The sequence below is a fragment of the Nycticebus coucang genome, chromosome 22 (genome assembly GCF_027406575.1).
Source record: "Nycticebus coucang isolate mNycCou1 chromosome 22, mNycCou1.pri, whole genome shotgun sequence".
NCBI classification, from domain to species: domain Eukaryota; kingdom Metazoa; phylum Chordata; class Mammalia; order Primates; family Lorisidae; genus Nycticebus; species Nycticebus coucang.
In genome coordinates this window covers 22090301-22101028 of record NC_069801.1, presented here as the reverse complement: position 1 = coordinate 22101028, position 10728 = coordinate 22090301, and the positions used below count along the sequence as shown (strand labels likewise).

The following is a 10728-nucleotide window of genomic DNA, read 5'->3' as shown; positions in this document are numbered from 1 at the left end:
TACAGGTGCCTGCCACAATGCCCAGCTATTTTTTGGTTGTAGTCATTGTTGTTTGGCAAGGCCGGGCTGGATTCAAACCCACCAGCTCCGGTGTATGTGGCTGGCACCCTTAGCCACTGAGTACAGGTGCCGAGAACATTTGTCAACTATTGATAATAATATCTACCTGCCTATCCTGCTTATTGACAATCTCAAAAGAGATATTGACATGCAATTTCTACATGTACACATAGAAAATGGAAAACAGGCTGAGACAAAACAGTCCTGGATCTTTTTCTTTTTTGAGACAGAGTCTCATTTTGTCACCCTGGCTAGAGTGCCCTGGCATCATGCTCACAACAACCCCAAAGTCTTGGGTTTAAGTGATCCTCTTGCCTCAGCATCCCAAGTAAGTGGGACTACCGCCACCTGCCATAATGCACAGCTATTTTTACAGATGGAGGTCCTTCCCAGGCTCGGCATCCCTCCTGGGGGCTAGTGGCCTGAGAAAGGCCTAGGAGGTGGAACTGTTTTGGGAACAAGAATTTTTTTTTTTTTTTTTTGTAGAGACAGAGTCTCACTGTACCGCCCTCGGGTAGAGTGCCATGATGTCACACGGCTCACAGCAACCTCTAACTCTTGGGCTTATGCTATTCTCTTGCCTCAGCCTTCCAAACAGCTGGGACTACAGGCGCCCGCCACAATGCCTGGCTATTGTTTTTTTGTTGCAGTTTGGCCCAGGCTGGGTTTGAACCTGCCACCCTCGGCATATGGGGCCGGCGCCCTACACCCTGAGCCACAAGTGCCGCCCAGGGAACAAGAATTTTAATTGAGGAGCAGAGCTGGTGGCTTGCCTCACAGGTGGACAGTTTCTGTGGAGATTAAAGGCAATGTGCAGACTATGGCCTCTGTGTCTCAGGCCACTTTAGGCTCACAAGCCCTCTAAGGGAGATAATGGGCTGCATGTTGGGACTGTGTGGTGGGTGAGTGTGGAGAAGTGCAGGTGCATGACCTTGAGGAAGGAGGTGAGCCTCTGGTGTGAATGAGGGGAGCATAGATGTGAGTGAAGGGAACATAATGCGAGTGGGTATCTTTGCATCAGAGTTTGTGCTGAGTGTGCAAGTGTTACAGCATAAATGGTTTGAGTGTGTTTGTGTGCAAGGGTGTGGGGAAGTGCAGATTCTTGGGTCTAGTCCTTCAGGGCTGAGGTCCATGTTAAAGGTGATTTGTTCTTTTTTTTTTTTTGAGACAGAATTTCACTTTGTTACACTCGGTAGAGTGCCATGGCATCACAGCTCATAGAAACCTCAAACTATTGGGTTTAAGGGATTCTCTTTCCTCAGCCTCCCAAGTAGCTGGGACTATAGGCACCTGCCACAACACCTGGCTATTTTTAGAGATGAGGTCTCACTTTTGTGCAAGCTGGTCTTGAACCTTTGAGCTCAAGAAATCCACCTGCCTTGGCCTCCCAGAGTGCTAGGTGTGAACCACCGCACCCAGCCAGGTGGTTTGTTCTTGATAGCCATTTTTGGCTGGATAAGGGACAGCAGTGGGGTCTGAACAGCAGGACAAGGCTAGCCCAGACACCCAGGGCAGATCCAAGGCTCGACCCTGAGTGAGGAGTCGGGAGCCTGTACTCCTGCCTTGGCTTTGCACTTGCCTCACTGTGGGCCCCTGATACCCGTCTGGACTTCGGCTTCCTACTTAGTGTTGAGGATGTTGGATTGGCTGATATGTCTGAAGCCTGATATGCCTGATGCCTAGGGGTGCCCGGTCAATGTTGATTGACTGGTTGAATGCATGAATGGGTAAATGGACTGGAAACTGAGGCAGGGAGTCTGGCTCATCCCCCACTACTTACTATGCAGGAAATCCCTACCGGGCTCACATTAGGCCCACACCCACACTCAACTGCCCACATCCCCTCACCCTCACATTCCCCTGAACTACGAGCTGGCTTAGGAAGTTTCCTCCCTGCCACACCCCTGCAGCACTCTGTCCCTTGGGAGTCCGGGGCTCAGCGCTTCTTGGTTGCCACGGATGCCCTGCCCAGTCGTGCTACTGACCAAGGGGGCACACAAGCTGGCGGCTTCTCCCTTTCCTCCACCCCCTTTCTTTCATTTTCTCCCTCACTCCATCCAGAGCAGCCACATGCTCACTATCTGCGTCTTGTCTTTTTCTCTTCCAACTCCTTTGGTCTCTGCATCTGCCCATTCCTCTCCCAATCCTTCCCCGGTTTACATTCGTCTCTCTTGCCCTCCATCTCTTCCTCGGCCCTCTCCTTTTTTCCCTTACTCCTTCTTGCCCTCCTCTCTCTCTTCTCTCCTCTTCCTCACTCCCACGCTCCCTTTCTCACGCCCCCTGAGGACACGCTGTCCCGCTTTCTTGCTTTCTCTCTCCCGCTTTTCCCCGCTCCCTGCAGCTCCCTGCCCTGGTGCTGACCACGCGCAGCCCTGCCCCTGGCTTTGTGAGGAGCCTCTGCACAGTGCCCAGGGCTGCGCTGCCCAGCTGGGAGCTGTCTGTGGCATCCGTTGGAGGGGCCCTAGGGTCACAGTATTTCCTCTCAGGGTGACTTGGCAGTGATAGGCTGTGTTTCCTCACTTCTGCAATTGCCAGACGCGCAGAGGCTGGGGCTGGGGTTGGGGCTAGGACGCAGACAGAGACACTCAGTCCCTGAGGGTCCACCGTCCCTGCCCCTGGTGCAGGTAAGAGGGGTCCCAGTCCCTGCTGGGCATGGGGGGAGGTGTATGAAAATGTCTTCAGGAGGCCATGGCCAGGCCTCTAGCCTGCACCTGGAGGGTGGTTCTGTTTTGAAGGGACTGTTCATGTTTAGAAGGAACTCCTCATGACCTACCTTTCCCTGGAAACCCAATACTTCTTTTTGTTCTCTGAGGCCAAAGCCGTGCTGAGATGACAGCAGAGACATCACTGGGAGGTGACAGAAGCAATAAGAGGGGGCTACTTAGATCTCAAGGTGCCGAATGCCATTGACTTTATTAGTTGTGTGACCTTGGCTAAGTCACACCCTCTCTCTGTGTAGTTTTCTGAATTGTCAAATGAGGACAATGCCATTTTCCCAACATAATTGTTGGAAAGGATAAAGGGTCTGGTATAGGGCTGGGTACTAAGGAACTCACTAATTGCTAGGTTTGCCCAGGGGATGGTGAAAATAGCCAGATTATTGAAAGGGCCAGGCTCATAGGCAGTGTTCCCTATCTGGTGCTGGCGACAGCATCCAGGCTGGCGCTCCTTGTCTTTCATTGGTAGGACGACCAGATGTGAGGTTGTGCACTCACCTACCTGTGAAGAAGGAGAGAAGAATAGACTTTTTCCCCAGACATTCAGGCCACTCTCATTTAGCTCTGATCTAATACCCAGCTGTGTTCCAGATGTCTGATATGTATGTGTCGGTGGGGGGCTAAGGGAGGGCAGGAAGCAAAAGTAAGAAATGTCCCTATTCTTTTCTTTTTGGACAGAGTCTTCCTCTGTTGCCCTTGGAAGAGTGCTGTGTTGTCATAGCTCACAGCAACCTCAAATTCTTGGGCTGAAATGATCCTCTTGCCTCAGGCTCTTGAGTAGCTGGGACTTTAGATGCCCACCACAACGATTGGCTAGTTTTTCTATTTTTAGTAGAAGTGGGGTCTTGCTCTTGCTCAGCCTGGTCTTGAACTCGTGAGCTCAAGCAATCCACCTGCCCGGCCTCCCGGAGTGCTAGGATTAGAGTTGTGAGCTACCATACCTGGCCAGATGTCCTTATCTTTAGGTCCTGACAAGCCAGCCAGAGAAAGAAGTTAGCTCAGGTGGAGAAATGACCCTGGGCCTAAGGTGGGCGCCCAGAGTTTTAATTTCAGCTCTTGCTTACAAGCCAGGCCAAGAGCCATTCAGCAGCTCCACTTTGCTCCTTTTCAGATTAGGGGCGAAAATACTGATTTGTGGGTTTGTGGGGTCTGTGGGTTGGTGGGGAGGATGAAGTAAGAGGCAGGGTAGGAAAATGCTTTGTCAATTGGGGAATGCTGTACAAATGTGAGCTTCTGTGTCACTGCTAACGCTGACACTCTATTTTACCTTCAATGCTGTAAGGATGAGAAATTCATTTTATTCATCGTTTTATCCTCGCCCTTAGCATAGAGTTTGGCACACAGTTACACACTCAGAATATCCACTGAATACCTGAGTGATAGAACAGTGTGTCCTAATTGGAAGAGAATGGACAGTGAAACAGAGGTGCAGCATCTGGTCCCAGCTCTGCCCTGGACACTACTGTCACCTCTGGAAAATCCTTTCTCCTCTCTGGGTCTCTGTTTTCCCAACTGTCTGTTGATGGTTTGATAAAGGATCCACAGTCTACAGCGTTCATGATGAAATGTGCCTCCAAGACTGAGTTTCCTCTGATTAGTGCTGGGGTGGGAGGTAGGGAGAAAGGCCTCGTTGAAGAGGAGGGCATTCTCCTTTTCAGTGGCGTCCCTCTTTTCCTGTACTGGTCCTCAGGTGGGGTGGAGGCTTGGGCCAAGAACCTGGGAATGCTCCCCGGGGCATCCTGGATGGGGATGTCTGGGTTGGGAGTGGAACTGGTTCTCAAATCCAAATACTGAGCCCCTGCTGCAGCCACCTCTCCAATCCGAGAGGTCAGAGAACTCTTGGTTTCTCTGGCAGCATGGAAAGAGCAAGGGGAAGCCGCTGGTGTATCTTTGTGTGTGTGTGTCTGTGGTTATATGGGATGGATGGGCTCTGTCCACATAGCTGAAGAGGCGGTGCCATCCAGGAGCGTCCCTCCAGCCAGCAGGTGGGCCTGGTCCAGCCCACAGCTCCCAGAAGCGGGATCACCAACAAAACCAGCTGAGAGGTTGATAAGTCTGTGTCTTCAGCCAGTGGGAACCAGGGGCAGACTTTGTGTGTGTGAGAAAGAGACAGAGCGAGAGAATGTGAGTGGGAAGAATCCCTACTCATCGCCCCCTCCCTTAGTTTTGTAGGAGGGGGACCCTCAGGGACTGGACTTGGAGTTAAGCTCAGCTGGCTGATGGGAGAAGCATGTCAAAAATGTATGGATAGCCCTTTACAGTTTACAAAGCCCATATCACTTTACCAAGTATTTTACTGTTTACCAAACTCTTTGTCACCACAATAATCTTACTTCCTTTTTACAACAATGTTTCGAGGTAAGGTAAGCCGGATACTGATTGCATTTAGCAGATAAAATTTAGCAGATAAAAAAATCCCAAGGCTCAGAGATGGGGGAGAGACTCAGTCACAGCGGTGGGTGGTCTGACAGAGATCAGAGCCTGGATCTTGGTTCCAACTCCTATGTTTTCTCTCCATCCACCCTGGTTGCTTCTTTCAAAAGACATGATGCATGAGCTTGGTGGATGGCCAATTTGTTTGCTTCTTTATTCATTTATTTAACAAATGTTTTCTGAGGACAGCGGGGAAGGAAGCTCACAGTTATTGAGCAAATTGCTTTATTCTGTTTTCACAACTACCCCGTAAGGAAAGTTCAGAATTATCATTTTGCAGATGAAGAAAGGGAGGCTGGGAGAGCCAAAGATCACACAGCAAGGAAAGAGCAAAGCTAGTGTCTGTGCGGCTCCAGGGCCTGTGCCTATATTTACTTTCTTCCTGGGCCAGACCCTGGGCTGGCCGCCAGGACACCTGCTGGACTGAGGAGCTGCGGGCGGGCGGGGAAGTCAGCGTGATTCCTGGTATAACAGAGGTGAGAGCCCAGTGCTGGGGAAGCCCGGGGAGGAGGCTCTTCCCTACACCCGCTGCCCTGCCCTGCTCTGCTCTCCCTGACTTCCAGGAAGCAAAGTAAGGGAAGGTGACCCACAGATACCACCTGGCAGCTGGGAGGAGAGATCCAGGCCAAGTTTAGGATCTGCTGCTTCATGGGGACTCCCTAGGCCCCTGGGCAGAGACTGAATCTTATCAATGTAATACAAGTACATGGGGGCCAGGGTAGGGCCCCCAGTGAGAAAGAACATTGGGGAACTCTGACTAGGACCCAGACCACCCTATCTCTGAGGCCCTAAGCCCTGTCACTGTCCTTCCCCACCTTCACAGACACAACCACACTCATCAACCAACGAAAAGGCCCAGCTCCTTATACTGGGAGTTGTGGTGTGCAGTACAGAATTCCCCAGAGGTCAGAATACTTGCCTCCTTAATTTGTCCCTCAAATCCTTCTGAATGTTGCAGAAATAACAATGAAATGACTCTGTGGGGGAATCTTTTTTTTTTTTCATTTGAGACAGAGTCTCACTATGTTGCCCTCAGTAGAGAACTATGGCGACACAGCTCACAGCAACCTCAAACTCTTGGGCTTAGGCGATTCTCTTGCCTCAGACTCCCAAGTAGCTGGGACTACAGGCACCCCGCACAATGCCCGGCTATTTTTTTGTTGTTGCAGTTGTCATCGTTGTTTAGCAGGCCCCGGCTGTGTTTGAACCCTCCTGACTTGGTGTATGTGGCTGGCGCCTAACCACTGAATTACAGGCGCCGAGCTGTGTGAGGGGAATCTTTAGAGGGTATGGCCAGCATGGCCAGGCCAGGACACAAATGTCAAGCAACAGGGGATGTCAGAATAAGAAGTAACTCATTTATTGCAATTGCCAACCACATTAGAGGTTTATCTGTCTTTCACCTCAGGGCTGGCCTGGTGTGGTGGCTCACACCTGTAATCCCAGCACTCTGGGAAGAGGGTGGATGGCTTGAGCTCAGGAGTTCAAGACCAGCCTGAGCAAGAATGAGACACCTCCCACCCCCACCCCCAGTTCTGTCTCTACTAAAAATAGAAGAACTAGCCAAGCATTGTGGCGGGTGCCTGTAGTTACAGATACTCGGGAGGCTAAGGCAGAAGGATCACTTGAGCCTAAGAGTTTGAGGTTGCTGTGAGCTATGATGCCAAAGTACTCTACCTAGGGCAAATGAGTGAGACTCTGTCACAGAAAAACCCAAGCAAACAAAATACCCTCAGGGCTATCCGGTGAGGTCAATATTGACCTTATTTCCATTTTATAGAAGAGGAAACTGGGATTGGGAGGCTGAGAGCTGGGAGTAGCTGAAGCTGCTCTGTAAAGATTTGGAAGTGAAGGGTGAGGGACCCTGTGACTCTGTGCGTGCGCCTGTGTGCACATGTGCTTGTGTGTGTGGGGGCGGGGGGGAGGGGAGGTCTTGAGAATTTGCTGTTCAGGAGGCCCTCTGATGGGTATTGGTGATATGCAAAAGCCTTAGCCCAAGGGAGTTCCCAGCCCAGGAGGGAGACTTCAACAGCTGTTATAACATAACTTAATGTGTGTTGTTACAGGAACCTGGTCTGGGGTGGAGATTACAAGTAAGATTACAATAGCCAGCACTCAGTGAGTGCTCACTATATATCAGACATGTTCTATTTAACCCTTACACAAATCCTATGAGGTAGGCATTATTATTATTTCCACTTTACAAATGAGTAAACAGAAGCTTATGGAAGTTAAATCACTTGTCTTGGGTAAGAATCAGCCAACGACATTGTGCCAACTGACCCCAGCTGCCAAGAAAAGACTATAACTGGCTCCCACGAGCTTGCAGGGGTAATGTAATGTTATAGCCGGTGGCCTCATATAGCTGGCTTCAAGCTGGGGCAATGTGAGCAGGGACAGGGGCACTGTTTGGAGAAACATGTGATCTGAACTAATTAGCAAATTGTCTTGATTTCCTGTAGACACAGCTTTTTAGAGCTGTTGAGTGTAAACAACTTGAATTGTGCTAAGCCTTTTACACATACTATTTCACTGAATCTTCGCACCACTCTGGAAAGGCTATTATCTGCTCCACTTACAGAGGAAGGACTTGAGACTCAGAGAGATGATCTTGTGGCTAGGAAGTGAGAGAGGCAGGATTTGAACTTAGGTTTGTCTGACTCTAGAGCCTGTCTTCTTAGCCATTGTTCTCTAAATACTACGCATCCTTTATTTCACTTTTTTTTTTGAGACAGAGCCTCAAGCTGTTGCCCTGGGTAGAGTGCTGTGGTGTCACAGCTCACAGCAACCTACAACTCCTAGGGGTAAGTGATTCTCTTGCCTTAGCCTAACAAGTAGCTAGGACTACAGGCACCCACCACAACACCGGGCTATTTTTGGTTGTAGCTGTCGTTGTTTGGCAGGCCCCGGGCTGGATTCAAACCCGCCAGCTCAGGTGTATGTGGCTGGCGCCTTAGCTGCTTGATCTAGAGGTGCCAAGCCCTTTATTTCACTTATCTTTACAAAAGCCCTATAAAGAAGGAGTGTTAAGGGCAGCACTTGTGGTTCAGTGGGTAGGGCACCGGCCCCACATATTGAGGGTGGCAGGTTCGAACCCGGCCTTGGCCAAATTACAACAACAAAAAAAGAAGGAGTGTTACTATACACCTTTTAAAGATGAAGCTGTCAATGGAAAAGAAACCAAACTGTAAAATAATTTAAAGATGTTTATTCTGAGCCAAATATGTGAGACCATGGCCCAGAGAGCCATGCCCAAGAAGCCTTGAACAAGTGGTGTTGCAGTGGTTGGTTTCCAGTTTGGTTTGATAGATTTCAGGGAGTCAGGAATCACTCATAAAGTTATAAATCAATACAGGGAAGGTGTACATTGGTTTGGCCCCAAAAGGTCATCTCTAAGTAGGACATTACTGGGTATAGATGGGTTTAAAGATTCTTTGATTTGCTATTGGTTAAGGAAATGACGCTTTGTCAAAAGACTTGTATTGGGCTTGGCACCTGTGGCTCAAGCGGCTAAGGCACCAGCCACATACACCTGAGTTGAAGGGTTTGAATCCAGCCCGGGCCTGCCAAACAACAATGACAACTGCAAAAAAAAAAAAAATATCCAGGCTTTGTGGCAGTAGCCTGTACTCCCAGCTACTTGGGAGGCTGAGGCAGGAGAATCGCTTGAGCCCAGGAGTTGGAGGTTGCTGTGAGCTGTGATGCCATAGCACTCTACCTAGGGCGACAGCTTGAGGCTCTGTCTCAAAAAAAAAAAAAAGACTTGGAGTGTTTTAAGATGGAAATCTGTTAGTCAGAGACCAGTCACTGGACAGTACCCAGACTCAAGGGATCTGTTAATTAAAACAAAATACCTGGTGGTGCCTGTGGCTCAGTGAGTAAGGTGCCGGCCCCATATACCGAGGGTGGCGGGTTCAAACCCAGCCCCTGCTGAACTGCAACCAAAAAATAGCCGGGCGTTGTGGCGGGCGCCTGTAATCCCAGCTGCTTGGGAGGCTGAGGCAGGAGAATCGCGGAAGCCCAAGAGCTAGAGGTTGCTGTGAGTCCTGTGTACATCATGGCACTCTACTGAAGGCGGTAAGGTGAGACTCTGTCTCTACAAAAAAAAAAAAAATACCTGCAGGTGTGTGGTTTAAGCTTTGCCTTCTATGGCGTTAGGCCTGTTAATGAGTTACAAAGGATGTCTCCAGGAAAGGAAGAGGGGCAGGAAAACCTCCCTTCTTGTGGCCAGCAACTCAGCTTTAGGGGATTCGGGAGGTCCTCTTGGCCAAGAGGGGGTCCATTCAGTCAGCTGGGGTGTTTAAGATTTTATTATAGTTCACAAAGTTCAGACAGGAGAAGCAGTTTTGTCAAAGGCTACACAGTTATTAAGTCCTAAAGCTGAGTCATATCATTACACGTTAGAAATGTACAATATACTTTCAAATCTGTCATCTCTTAGGCCCATTAATTTGTTTTTGCTATGGTAAAAAAAATAACATACATTTACCTTCTTAACAATTTTTTTTTTCTTCAAAGCAGTGGCATTCTCATCACCACTGTCAGATATCCTTACCCATATAGGTTTCATTACAGGCCTTTTAAATAATTTTGGGGTGTACAGTTCAGGCATGTTATCTATAGTCACGTTGTATAACAGATCTCTAGAACTCTTTTATCTTGCATAAGTGAACTTTATATCCATTGAACAACTCTCCATTTCCCCCACCCCCCAGCTCACTTTACTTTTACATTTGATCACTTTAGATGCCTCGTGTAAACAGAATCATATGGTATTTGTCATTTTGTGGCTGGCTTATTTCACTTAGCATTATGTCTTAAAGGTTCATCCATGTTGTAGGGTGTGTCAGAATTTCCTTTCTTTTTAAGGCTAATTATTTCATTATCTGTATATACCACATTTTGTTTATCCATTCATCTGTTGATGGACGTTTAGGCTACTTCCACAGCTTGGCTATTATGAATAATGCTGCTATGAACATGGATGTGTAAATATCGTTTCAAGATCCTGTTTTCAGTTCTTTTGGATATGTAGCATACTCAGAAGTGGAATTTCTGTGTCGTATGATCATTCTATTTTTATTGTTTTGAGGAACCTCCGTACTGTTTTCCACAGCAGCTATACCATTTTATAATCCCACCCACAGTGGGCAAGAGTTCCAATTTTTCTTTTGTAAGAGACAGGGCAAGCCTGGTGCACTGGCTGAGACTCCCGATGGTCTATTGGTTAGGATTTCTGGAAAGCATTTCTTCTGGCCAGGCACAGTGGCTCAAACCTGTAATCCTAGCACTCTTGGAGGCCAAGCCAGGAGGATCACTTGAGCTCAGGAGTTCAAGACCACATTGAGCAAAGTGAGACCCTATCTCTACTAAAAATAGAAAAATAAGCCAGGTATGGTGTGTGCACCTGTGGCCTCAGCTACTAAGGAAGCTGAAGCAAGAGGATTGCTTGAGCCCAGGAACTTGAGATTGCTGTGAGTTAGGCTGAGGCCCTGACACTCTAGTCTGGGAAAGACAG

The 10728-nt window shown here is 48.7% G+C and overlaps 1 protein-coding gene across 1 annotated transcript in view; it reads left to right on the top strand.

Annotated features, from left to right (window-relative positions):
- The first annotated feature begins 2075 nt into the window (after positions 1–2075).
- The window catches only part of PTAFR (platelet activating factor receptor), a 34323-nt gene continuing 25670 nt past the window's right edge, over positions 2076–10728 (top strand). Inside the window, exon 1 of the mRNA XM_053575815.1 lies at positions 2076–2684. The gene's annotated coding sequence lies outside the window, so the exon portion shown is untranslated. The remainder of the gene's footprint in view (positions 2685–10728) is intronic.